The 12889-nt window shown below is 41.7% G+C and overlaps 1 protein-coding gene across 1 annotated transcript in view; it reads right to left on the bottom strand.

Annotated features, from left to right (window-relative positions):
* CNIH4 (cornichon family AMPA receptor auxiliary protein 4) overlaps window positions 1-1897 on the bottom strand; it is a 22224-nt gene extending 20327 nt beyond the window's left edge. Inside the window, exon 1 of the mRNA XM_035008656.1 lies at window positions 1805-1897. The gene's annotated coding sequence lies outside the window, so the exon portion shown is untranslated. The remainder of the gene's footprint in view (window positions 1-1804) is intronic.
* Window positions 1898-12889: the final 10992 nt, after the last annotated feature.

Below are 12889 nucleotides of genomic sequence, written 5' to 3'. Positions count from 1 at the left end.
AAAGAAAGAAAGAAAGAAAGAAAGAAAGAAAGAAAGAAAGAAAGAAATCTGAAGAGGACAGAGGAGGGGAAACAGTTGCAGACTGAGCCATCAGAGAAAGCCAGGCTGAGGAACTGACGTTTAATTTGAAATCTGAACAATAGCTCCCTGATGATTTGCAGGCAGAGTGTTTGCACAGACCCGATTGCTCACAGACACTTGCAGTCTTGAAGAAGAGGAGAGAAAGCAGTGTGGCTGTACTAGGATGAAGAAGGGTGTGAGAGTTTTGAGAGGACATCAGAGGGGGCAGTGCAAGGTCACACACGTCTTGGGAACCCTGGCAAGGAGTTTAACTTCTAATGTGATGATAAACCACAGGACAGTTTTAAGTATAGAAGTACCTTGATGTGGGGGCCCCTGGGTGGCTTAGTCGGATAAGCCTTTGTCTTCGGCTCGGGTCATGATCCTGGGTCCTGGGATCCAGCGTCCTGTCAGGCTCCCTGCTCAGTGGGGAGTCTGCTTCTCCTTCCCGCCCTGCTTTGCTCTCTCTCTCATGTGCTCTCAGTCTCTCTCTCTCTCAAATATATAAGTAAAATCTTAAAAAAAAAAAAAAAAAAAGGTACCTTGTTCTGACATTCTAAAAATATCCTTCTGTTTGGTGCACTAAACGTATGAAAGGGGGACAAGTTTGCAAGGAGACCACTTAGGAGAGAAAAGAATGAATAGGGGGATTGGTGTATTAGTATGAAGGCAAACCAACAGGATTTGCCTGACACAGCATAAGTTCATAGGATCATTAAAGGTCCATAGGTTAAAGCCAGACAGACAGGTAACAGATTATTTATAAACCAGCTATTACTACACTCTCTGCACCTTGTCCACACCTCTATCTGGCTGCTCACACACCACTCCTGGACATGCCCAGCCAGCCATGCCTTAGATTGCAATAAAAGTAACAGATTTTATTAGTGTTTGTGCCCCCAGGACCTTCCACCCTGTAAATAGCTGGAGTTTCAGAAATGTTTGCCAAATGAATGACCTATTTTGACTGTAAGGAGTCATTAAAATTATTCCAGATTTTCTTAACAACATAAACCTCATCTCCCATTCCTCTCAAGTTGGAGCAGAAAACACAGGCTATCCCATGTTCGTTATCTGTTGCTTTATTCTGAGTTAATAAAAAAGGTGGTACCATCATCAAGGGTTAGAGTTACCAGTTCTAATTAAGATAGCCTTTGTCTCATCCTACTTGAAAACTCAAAACATGGTTGCAATGTCAAAACTATGGGGAAGGCAAAATTTTACAGAAGGATGTTGATCAAGATTAAAAAACAATAAGTAGGGTGTGTGTGTATATGTGTGTGTGTGCATATGTGTGAAAGAGAGAGATCAACACTTTTGTTTTAAAATATGGGTTGTATTTTATTTTTTATTTATTTTATTTATTTATTTTTAAGATTTTATTGATTTATTTGAGAGAGAGCACAAGCAGTGGGAGCAGCAGAGGGAGAGGGAGAAGCAGACTCCCCGCTGAGTTGGGAGCCTGACATGGGGCTCAATCCCAGGAGGATCATGACCTGAGCCAAAGGCAGACGCTTAACGACTGAGCCACCCAGGCACCCACAGGTTATATTTTAAAAGTCCAAATTGAACTGTTTCGGTTTCCAGTCTGGCTTGTAAGGAGAGCTTGGAGATTACCACTGGGTCCTAACAACAAATAAAAAGCCAAACACACTGAAAAATCAACAATGCTTAGATCACTCAAAGAAGTGAGGTCACTCCTCCAAACAGAGGAGACAGACAGAGCAGTACAATCACAACTTACCAAGGCAGAAACCTCCGGGAACCAGTACTGGGGCAGGAAATCCTGAACAGTCACTGACAAGAAGCTGGAGGCTCAGTGTGGACCAGCCTGAATATAAGAACTCCAGAGGGCTGGGGCGCCTGAGTGGCTCAGCTGGTTAAGTGTCTGACTCTTGACTGCAGCTCAGGTCATGATTTCAGGGTTGTGAAATCGAGCCCCATATGGGGCTCTGCGCTGGGCCTGGAGCTTGCTTGGAATTCTCTCTCTGCCCCTCCCCCTCCCTCTCTAAAAAAAAACCCAAGAACAAAAACAATAAAGAAAAAGACTCCAGGGGTCACACTACTGTTCATCTTACCTCCTCGAGTTCTCCAAGGTTTTCCTAGTGAAGATCAAAGAAAAACCCTCTTCCAACAGGGGAAGGCAAAGAAGTAGCCATTTGAAAATGCTAGAGTGGGACAGTGTTACTTGAAAGCAAACCTGGTTTAAGCATAAATGTATAATGCAAACTCTAGGGCAACCACTAAAAAAAAGTAAAAGAAGTGTAATTGATATGCTAAGAAAGAAGAGAAAAAAGGAATCATATAAAATGCTCAAATAAAATCCCAAATGGCAGTGGGGCGCCTGAGTGGCTCGGTCAGTTAAACATGTGACTCTCAGTTTCGGCTCAGGTCACGATCTCAGGGTTGTGGGATCAAGCCTCCTGGCAGGCTGCGATAGCACAGAGTCTACTAAAGGTTCTTTCTCTCCTCTCCCTCTGACTCCCCACCCAAGGTCCTATGCTTTAAATAAATAAATAAAATCTTTAAATTTCCTTTAAAGTAAAGCTTAATTAAAAATAAATAAATAAGGGCCACCTGAGTGGCTAGGTTGGTTAAGCAGCTGCCTTGGGCTCAGGTCCTGATCCCAGAGTCCCGGGATTGAGCCCTGTGTCAGGTTCCCGCAGGGAGCCTGCTTCTTCCTCTGCTCCTCACCTTGTTCACTCTGTCGCTCTCTCACACTTTCTCAAATAAATAAAATCTTAAAAATAAATAAATAAATAAATAAATAAATAAATAAATAAATAAATAAATAAATAAAATCCCGGAAGGCAGAAAAAGAGTACAAGACAAAAATAGGAACAAAGACCAAGGCAACAAATAGAAACCAGTATGATAGCTATGAATCCAGCTTTATTGATCATCACCTTTTTTTTTAAGATTTTATTTATTTATTTGACAGAGAGACCACCAGAGAGAGAACACAAGCAGGGTAAGTGGGAGAGAGAGAGAAGCAGGCTTCCAGATGAGCAGGGAGCCCGATGTGGGGCTCGATCCCAGGACCCTGGGATCATGACCTGAGCCGAAGGCAGATGCTTAACGACTGAGCCACCCAGGCGCCCCTTGATTATCACTTTAAACGTCAATGGTCTAAATATACAAATTATAAGACAGGGTTTATCCTAGTGCATCAGAAAACAAGACTCAGGGCGCCTGGGTGGCTCAGATGGTTAAGCGTCTGCCTTCAGCTCAGGTCATGATCCCAGGGTCCTGGGATCAAGTCCCGCATCGGGCTCTCTGCTCCTTGGGAGCCTGCTTCTCCCTCTGCCTCTCTCTCTCTGTTTCTCATGAATAAAGAAATAAAATCTTAAAAAAAAAAAAGAAAGAAAACAAGACCCAACTATTATGTTGTCTAGAAGAAACTCACTTTAAACATAAAGACACATATAAATCAAATGTAAAGCGACAGTTGCGGTGAGAGTAAAACTTTAATGTTCTCACCATCACAACAACAACAAAATGGAGGTACTAACTAATCTTACTGTGGTGAACATTTTGCAATATATATGCACATCAAATCACTTTGTACACCTCAAACCTACACAATGTTGTATGTCAATTATATCTCAATAAAGCTGAAGGGAAAAAAAAGTGAAGGGATGGAGAAAGATATGCTACACTAACACTAATCAAAAGAAAGTGGGAGAAGTTATATTAATTTCAGACAAAGCAAACCTCAAAGCAAGAGAGATTACCAGGGATAAGAGGAGCACTGCATAATGATAAAAGGCCAATTCTCCAAGAAGACACAACAATCCTTAAAGCATATGCGCCTGGGGCGCCTGGGTGGCTCGGTCAGTCAAGCGTCTGCCTTCAGCTCAGGTCATGATCCCGGGGTCCTGGGATCGAGCCCCGCATCGGGCTCCCTGCTCAGCGGGAAGCCTGCTTCTCCCTCTACCTCTGCCTGCCATTCTACTTGTGCTCTCTCTCTGTCAAATAAATAAATTAAAAAAAAAAAATCTTAAAAAAAAAAAAAAGCATATGCACCTAACAGCAGGGTGTCAAAATATGTGAAGCAGAAAAGGACAGAACTAGCAAGAGAAATAAATGAGTCCACTATTATAGCTGCAGACTCCATGACTCTGACAGAAAAGGACAGACAGAGCAGCCAGAAAGTCTGTAAGGACATAGCTGAACTCAACAATGCCATCAATCAATTGGACATAATTCACATCTATGGAGGACTTCATCCAACAAGAGAATACACACTCTTTTCAAACTGAATGGTTTCCTCACTTGCTGGCTGACTTCCTTTGGCAGATTCCAGATAAAGGATACATGGATATACATTTTTGAGACCTAGCATGTCTGAGATTAGCTTTGTTCTATTCCTACCTTGAGTGATAGTTTGAATTAGTACAGAATTATAGGGTTGGGGGCACCTGGGGGGCTAGTTGTTAAGAGTCTGCTTCGGTTCAGGTCATGGTCCCAGGGTCCTGGGATCGAGCCCCACATCGGGCTCCCTGCTCTGCGGGAAGCCTGCTTCTCCCTCTCCCACTCCCCTTGCTTGTGTTCCCTCTCTCGTTCTCTCTCTCTCTGTCAAATAAATAAATAAAATCTTTAACAAAAAAAAAAAAGAATTATAGGTTGGAAATTATTTTCCAGAATAATTTTGACAGCATTGCTCCCTTGTCTTCTTGTTTGTATCCGTGCACAAGTTGAAAATTTTGTGGCATTCTGAAATTCCTGATCCTATGGATGTATTCTGTCTGTTCTCCCTGGAAAATTTAGGAACTTCCCTTTTCCCTGACATTCTGAAATGTCATGATAACATGTCTTTTTCACTGTGCTTCACTGGTTGATTATGAAAACACATGCCTTCCAGTTTTGATAAATTTTCAAGTGTTGCTTGATTATTTTTTTTTAAGATTTTGTTCATTTATTTGACACAGAGAGAGAGAGCACAAGCAGGGGAGCAGCAGAGGGAGAGGGTGAAGCATGCTCCCCGTGGAGCAGGAAACCCGATTTGGGGCTCCATCCCAGGACCCTGGGATCATGACCTGAGCCAAAGTCAGATCCTTAACAGATGCATTGGCGCCCTTTGATTTTTATTTATTTATTTATTTTTTTGCTTCTGTTAGATACATTCTTGCTTCATAAAACATCTTTTAGTCATACATTGGGACCTCCCAGATCCAGGATATTTCCTCTCCAATTTCATTCCTGTGTATCTTGTTTGTTTGTTTTTCACTTTCTGTGGGAATTCCTCCACTTTACCTGACAAACCTTCTGATGAAGCTTATTTACTGTCATCTCTTTAAGTTATAAGAGATCCTTTTTCTTCTGTTCTTGTTTATAGTATACTCTTCTTGTTTCAGTGATACAGTATTTTCTCATTTCTAAGAGGATATAAATTTTAGTATACTCGACATATTCTGCTCTGTGCATTCTCTATTTCCTCTAATTTCTCTTTTTCCATTACTTTGTTTTGGTCTATACTTCATGTTGGAGATTAACTTTAATCCTTGACAGTCTGTTCATATGTTACATTTTAAAATGCAAAAAAAAAAAAGGTGGTTGAGAGCTCAGTGTAGATGGGCAGGTCTGGTTGATTAGTAAGTTTCACTGTGTGTTGATCAGTGGTAACCAAGTTGGTCAGTGGTTGACCCTCACCTCCTCAAATGTGATGTTCCCTAGGGCCCTTTAATTAATCCAGAAAAGAATCCAAGCTCTTGCCTGGAAGAGTATAAGCCAACCTTGTCATATTTCTGAGAGAGATGAATGGGGAAATGGAGCTGGGGTTTCATGTCTGAAGACATTCACTTAATCTTCCTCTTTTCAGTTGTATATCCTTTCTGTTCTCTGCTGTCTAGTTTGTATAATAAGGGAGGAAAAAGTACATATGGACTAGAAAGGAGGAAATCAATTCTGTCTATGTAGATTGTCTTTTTAAGAAGGTTGGAGGACACAAAGTCAATACAGAAAAAATCAATTATATTTTTATATTACCAATTAACAGAAATCAAAATGTTAAAATAGTACTACTTACAATATCACCAAAACAGCATGAAATATTTAGGGATAAATCTAATAAAATATCTCCAGGTCCTGTATGTGATTAAAACATTGATGAAATAAATAAAGGAAGACCTAAATAGATATACCATGGTCATGGATTAGAAGACTCAATGTTGGGGTGCCTGGGTGGCTCAGTTGGTTAAGCGACTGCCTTCGGCTCAGGTCATGATCCTAGAGTCCCGAGATCGAGTCCCGCATCGGGCTCCCTGCTCGGCAGGGAGTCTGCTTCTCCCTCTGACCCTCCCCCCCTCATGTGCTCTCTCTCATTCTCTCTCAAATAAATAAATAAAATCTTTAAAAAAAAAAAAAGACTCAATGTTGTTAAAATGTTAATTCTTCCAAAACTGATCTACAGGTTCAATGTAAGCCCAATCAAAATCATAGTAGGATTTAATACGAATATAAAGGATACTCTAAAATTTATATGGAAAGGCAAAGGACTTATAATAGCCAAGACAATTTTGGAAAAAAAGCCAAACACCCAATTTGAAGCATCCACTGATTTTAACAGAAGAAACCGAATAGGATTTAAGGCGTTAGAATGAAAAATTCACTACAGGGTGTCAACATTATATTTGAGCAGGCAGAAAAATAATCAGCAAACTTGAAGATAGACTAATTGAAATTACATAGTCTAAGAAGAAGAAAGAGAAAATAAAGAACTGTGGTCAGGGGGCGCCTGGGTGGCTCAGTCATTAACCGTCTGCCTTTGGCTCAGGTCATGATCCCAGGGTCCTGGGATCGAGTCCCACATCGGGCTCCCTGCTCGGCAGGGAAGCCTGCTTCTCCCTCTCCCACTCCCCCTGCTTGTGTTCCCCCTCTCACTATGTCTCTCTCTGTCAAATAAATAAACAAAATCTTAAAAAAAAAAAAAAAAAAAAGAGAACTATGGTCAGACCCAATGAAACCTGCAGGACACTATCAAATACCAACATATGTATAATGGAAGTGCCAGAAAAGGAAAGAGAGAAAGGAACAGGAAGAATATTTGAAAAAATAATGACCAATATGTACATGCCTCTACACATCCAACAAGCTCAATTAATCCTAACTAGAATAAACTCAAAGAAATCCACACTAAGACACAATCTAATCAAATTATTTAAAGTCAAAGATGCAATTCTGAAAGCAACAAGAGAGAAGTGACTACTCATGCATCTCAAAAAGATTAAAGTCAGAATCTCAATAAGATTAAAGCTGATTTCTTACCAGAAACCCTGGAGATGAGAAGATACTGGGATAACAGAATCAAAGTCCTGAAAGAAGAAAACAAAACAAATACAGAAAAAAAATTGAAACCAAGAATTCTATATCCAGAAAATTGTCCTTAAAAGTAAAGAAAAATGCAAAACTCCCATAAGAAACATACAGGAAAGTTTCATGATGTTGGATTTGAGAATGATTTCTTGCATATGACACCAAAAGCACAGACGACAAAAGCAAAAATGGATGGAGCTACATCAAACTTAGAAACTCCTGTGCATCAATGAAACAGCTGACAGAGCGAAAAAAGGCAACCTATGGAATGGGAGAATCTCTGGAATCATACACCTGATACAGGATTAACAATAATACATAAAGAATTCCTACAACTCGGGGCGCCTGGGTGGCTCAGTTGTGAAGCTTCTGCCTTCAGCTCAGGTCATGATCCCAGGGTCCTGGGATCGAGCCCCGCATTGGGCTCCCTGCTCCGCGGGAAGCCTGCTTCTCCCTCTCCCGCTCCCCCTGCTTGTGTTCCCTCTCTCGCTGTGTCTCTCTGTCAAATAAATAAAATCTTAAAAAAAAAAAAAAAAAAAGAATTCCTACAACTCAACAAAAAAACAAAAGTACCCAATTACAAAATTGGCAAGGATTCGAACAGGTATTTTTCCAAAGAAGACATACAAATAGCCAACAAGCAGATAAAAGTATGCTCCACACCATGAATTATCAAACCAAGGCAAATCAAAACCGTAATGAGATATCACCTCCTACCCATTAGGTTGGTCACTATCAAAACAACAACAACAAAAAACAAACAAATGCAGAAAATGAGAAGTGTTGGCGATGATGTGGAGAAACTGGAACCCCCATGCACTGTTGGTGGGAATGCAAAATGGTGCGGCCACTATGAAAAGCAGTATGGAGTTCCTTAAAAACAAGTAAAAGTAGAATTACCATATGACCCAGCAATCCCACTTCTGGGTATCTCTTCAAAAGAATTGAAAGCAAGATCTCAAAGAGATAATTGCACACCCCTGTTCATTGCAGTATTGTTCAAGATAGCAGGGAGGTGGAAGCCGCCCACATGTCCACTGATGGATGAATGGACTTCAAAAATGTGGTATATGAATAAAGTGGAATACTTTTGGCCTCTAAAAAGAAGGAAACCCTGTCACATACAATAGCATGGATGAACCTTGAGGACATTATACTAAATTGAAATAAGCCAGCCACAAAAAGGTAAATACTACATGATTCCACTGATACAAAGTATCTATAATAGTCAAGTGTGTAGAAACAGAAAGTAGAACGGTGGTTTCCAGGGGCAAATGGGGGCTTTTTGTTCAGGCAAATCCCTAGAGACAGACAGAAGCTTCGAGGTTTCCAGGGCCTGGCGGAAGGCAAGGGTTGGGTGGCCTGGGCTTTCTTCTTGGGCTGAGAAAAATGTTTTCGAACTACATGGTGGTGATGCTCACACAGCACCGCAAACATATGGCGTGCCACTGAATTTCATATTGTAAGATGGTGAGTATTGTGTTATGTAAAATTTACCTTGATTTTAAAAATACACTTAACATGAGTACATTTTATTACACATAAATGACCCCTTAAAATAGTTTTTTTAAGATTTTATTTATTCATTTGAGAGAGAGAGAGAGCACGAGAAGTGGGGAGGCAGAGGGAGAAGCAGAACCCCGTTGAGCAGGGAGCCCGATGCAGGGCTCAATCTGAGGACCCTGGGATAATGACCTGAGCCCACGGCAGACACTTCAGCGATGGAGCCACCCATGCGCCCCCTCAATAGAGATTTTAAAGAAAGAGTGAGTGATGTGCTGAGTTCTCATTCAGGAATCACTGGGCTCTTCTTGGCCATTTGCTCTTTCCCATTAACCTTAGACTCAGCCTTTAAAATTCCTCCAAATAACCTACAATCGCTCAAATTAATGTTGGTTGTGAATGACAGAAACCTCAAATGATGGTGATTTAAATGAGAATGAAATTTATTTTTTCTCTCTGTTTCTTGAACAGGTCAAAGACTTCAGGGCCTTTGCACACTCTCCCTATCTTCAGAAACTCTCTTCCGACACAACCAGTCCCTGCTGATCTCAAGGTTCCTAAATGTAACCTTCTCAGAAAGTCTTCCCCTGGCCACTTGGACGGACGGAGGCAGGTTCGCTCTGTTATTCCATACCACAGGACCCTGATTATTTTCTTCGCCAAACACCTTCTTATGAAAGGGACTACTCCAAGAGCTGGGAAATCCTTGCTATTTCTCATTATTCTAATTATAGCTTTATTGTTTTGCCAGCCTATGGCGGCGCCCTCACCAGAGCATTAAGCTCCAGATCCGAATCTGTCTGATTGTCACTCTCTCAAGTAGCACAGACCTGGCACAGAGTAGACAACAAACATTTGGGGGTTTGATGCATAAAATGCCAGCTCAAAATCTTATTTTCATTCTATTTAAAATTAGGGACATGAATGAGGCAATCATCTCAAAGGAGGACCAACCTTATTAGTGAACAGAATTATTAGCCTTTACCAGATAAAATAAATCAAAGTTTTTTTCCCCCGAACCTCAGAAAACAAGGACACAGACTCAGTCTCTAGCTTCCAGCAAGCAGGCAACCTCCCTTGTGAACCTGGGTAAGAAATCTCTGCCATGCACACTCTCTCGCCTTTTCTCCATGTCCCTATTATACAGAGGGGGTGACCATATCATTTATTGTCCAGACGGGACCCTTCTGGGAGATCAAGGTGAGAAACCAAATATACAAATGAACAACAGCCTGACCCTAGATAGAAACAGAGCTGTGACTTACACTCAGCAGCATCCGTTCCAGGAAGAAAGCCTGCTATCTAGAAGTCCTCAGGCTCATAGGACGTCAGACCGTTACTGCAGCAAACAATCCAGGAGGCCAACAGTAAATCCTGTAACAACTGGCCCCAGATGGCCAGGACTCCATTAATAACTGACAGCTTCCCTGGTTTTTGTCCCCACTTCCCATTTCAGGACCAGCCCAAGAAAGCCAAATGCATTGCCCTGACAGTTACATAGGATGCCCTTCTTCTAGTTAGCCGTCCTGCAGCTTCCCCAGGCCAACAGCCTCCAGCCGGGGACCCCCCGGAAGCCACCCCTGTTCCAGCCACAAAGCTTGGCCGCTCCTCTGTCTGCCTTCGAGCCTCTGCCAGAACGTGGTGGAGGCGGCCGCCTTGCTGCTGTGAGCTCTGGACAGTCTTTGCCTGTTCTCATTTGAGTGATTTTCATTTATTTCCACAAATTACTGCACTGTTAATAACTATGCTGCATCAAGAGGCAAAAATTGGGACTGAGTCAGGACTAGATCACCCAAATTATAAAGCACCATCCGCCAAGAGGCTGTTTGTTAGTGAGCTAAAGTCAGGGAGGGCGAAGGTGTGAAGAACAGACGATGGAATGTACCACTACCGCTAGGTGGGGTTGCATCATTACAGACCAGAGGACGTTTCCATCATTGCGGGAAGCTCTTGACCTACATGTATGTGCACTCAGGGTACTAGTCAGTCATCTTTTTGGTTTGGATGTATGGTACACTGGAATTGTTGGAAATTTGTCTTCAGGGCAGTAACTGCTAAAAGTAATTCCAGCAGAAAGTGTTCAAACATACCATTATTGATACCTAGTACTAACTTACTTTTAATTATTGCCTGCAGTCCCTGAGGCAGTAAAGAGGTTAAAAACATGGTGCTCGCCCTTGAGAAGCTGCCGTTCTGGAAAGTACTTCAGGTTGGTATGGGTTACATAATTTGCAAATTTTGCCTAGTGCAAAATTAAAATAAGGGGCCACTTGTTTAAAAAGTATTAAGAATTTCAAGGTGGAAACACTATGTGGCAAGAAAAGAAAAAAAGAAAGAAAGAAATCCTTTTGATTCAGAACAATGAGGAATACTATATTTATTAAAAGTAATACCTTTCTTTGACAGCCATACAAAAATTTTTTAAAAGAACAAGTTTAAGATTCTACAGTGTCAGGGTGTTAAATTTCTTTTCTTTTTTTTTAAAAGATTTCATTTATTCATTTGACAGAGAGAGACACAGCGGGAGAGGGAACACAAGCAGGGGGAGTAGGAGAGGGAGAAACAGGCCCCCCCGCGGAACAGGGAGCCCAATGCGGGGCTCGATCTCAGGACCCTGGGATCATGACCTGAGCCGAAGGCAGAGGCTTAACGACTGAGCCACCCAGGCGCCCCAGGGGGTTAAATTTCTTAATAAAATTAGAGTTGGCAAGAATGTGGTCAATAAAAATAACTAACGAAGAGGGTGCACTTCATACCACACATTTAAAATGTTCAGTGCTTTCCTTTTTTTTTTTTTTTTTAAGATTTTATTTATTTATTTGACAGAGAGAGACACAGTGAGAGAGGGAACACAAGCAGGGGGAGTGGAAGAGGGAGAAGCAGGCTTCCCACCGAGCAGGGAGCCCGATGCGGGTTTCCATCCCAGGACCCCGGGATTATGACCTGAGCTGAAGGCAGACGCTTAATGACTGAGCCACCCAGGCGCCCCTGTTCAGTGCTTTTCATGGTGAAACACTTGTGCATACTATTACATTAAGCAAAATATTTATTTTTTAAAATTTTTAAAAAAGATTTTGTTTATTAATTTGAGAGAGAGAGCACGAGAGGGGGAGGGTCAGAGGGAGAAGGCGGCTCCTCACTGAGCAGGGAGCCTGACATGACACGGGACTCGATCTGGAACTCCAGGATCATGACCTGAGCCGAAGGCAGTTGCCCAACCAACTGAACCACCCGGGCGCCCCAAGCAAAATATGTTTTAAAAAAATACATTTGTAACCCATAATACAGATAAACCATAGGGAGAAGCAAGGACTGGTTTGTATGGGTGCTGTATACTTTCTTCTCCTTGGGGTTCATAAGTGAGGCCTCCTTTCTGGCCCTCTCAACGCGCTGTCACTTGTCACCAGAGATTCTTAGAGTGGACACATGGCTTTGATGATCTCAGGGCAAAGACACTGATGATCCCCGTTAGCCTAAACTTGGAAAAAAAGAAAGAAAGAAAGAAAAAGAATGTCAAGGTGGCAACAGCAGACCCTTAAACCAAATGTGGGGATCTTCTAAGCACTAAGGCCTTTGTGAAGGCACAGGTCACACACCCATGAAGCCAACCCTAAATGTAGATAGTGTTTCGTGACAAATTATAGACTAAGTATGCTGTTTCATATATATTGTGATGCTGCTGGGCCTATCAGCCCCTTTTTATTCCATGCGGTACATTTGGCATGCTCACAATTAAATTACATTTAAGCAGTTATTAGGCATTGACTCTATTTGTGCTAATTACTGTAGGAAATCTTTGCTAAAATTTAATATAATCAAGTACATAAATACTTAAATTAAAAAAAGATGGTATAAAAAGGTACAATTGTAATTCTTTCACTCTTCCCCACAAGACTCAGGACAGGGCAGGGTCTGAAACAGGTATGCATTCAATAAATCTGTGTTGAATATTCGTTCAATGGGTGGAGATTTTAACAAAGGGAAATATCGGGAAAGGCCAAATGGGAGAGAA

The sequence above is a fragment of the Mirounga leonina genome, unplaced genomic scaffold (genome assembly GCF_011800145.1).
Source record: "Mirounga leonina isolate KUSES-001 unplaced genomic scaffold, KU_Mleo_1.0 Mir_152, whole genome shotgun sequence".
NCBI lineage: Eukaryota > Metazoa > Chordata > Mammalia > Carnivora > Phocidae > Mirounga > Mirounga leonina.
Note: the sequence above shows the minus strand (reverse complement) of the source record. Positions and strands in the feature narration are given on the sequence as shown.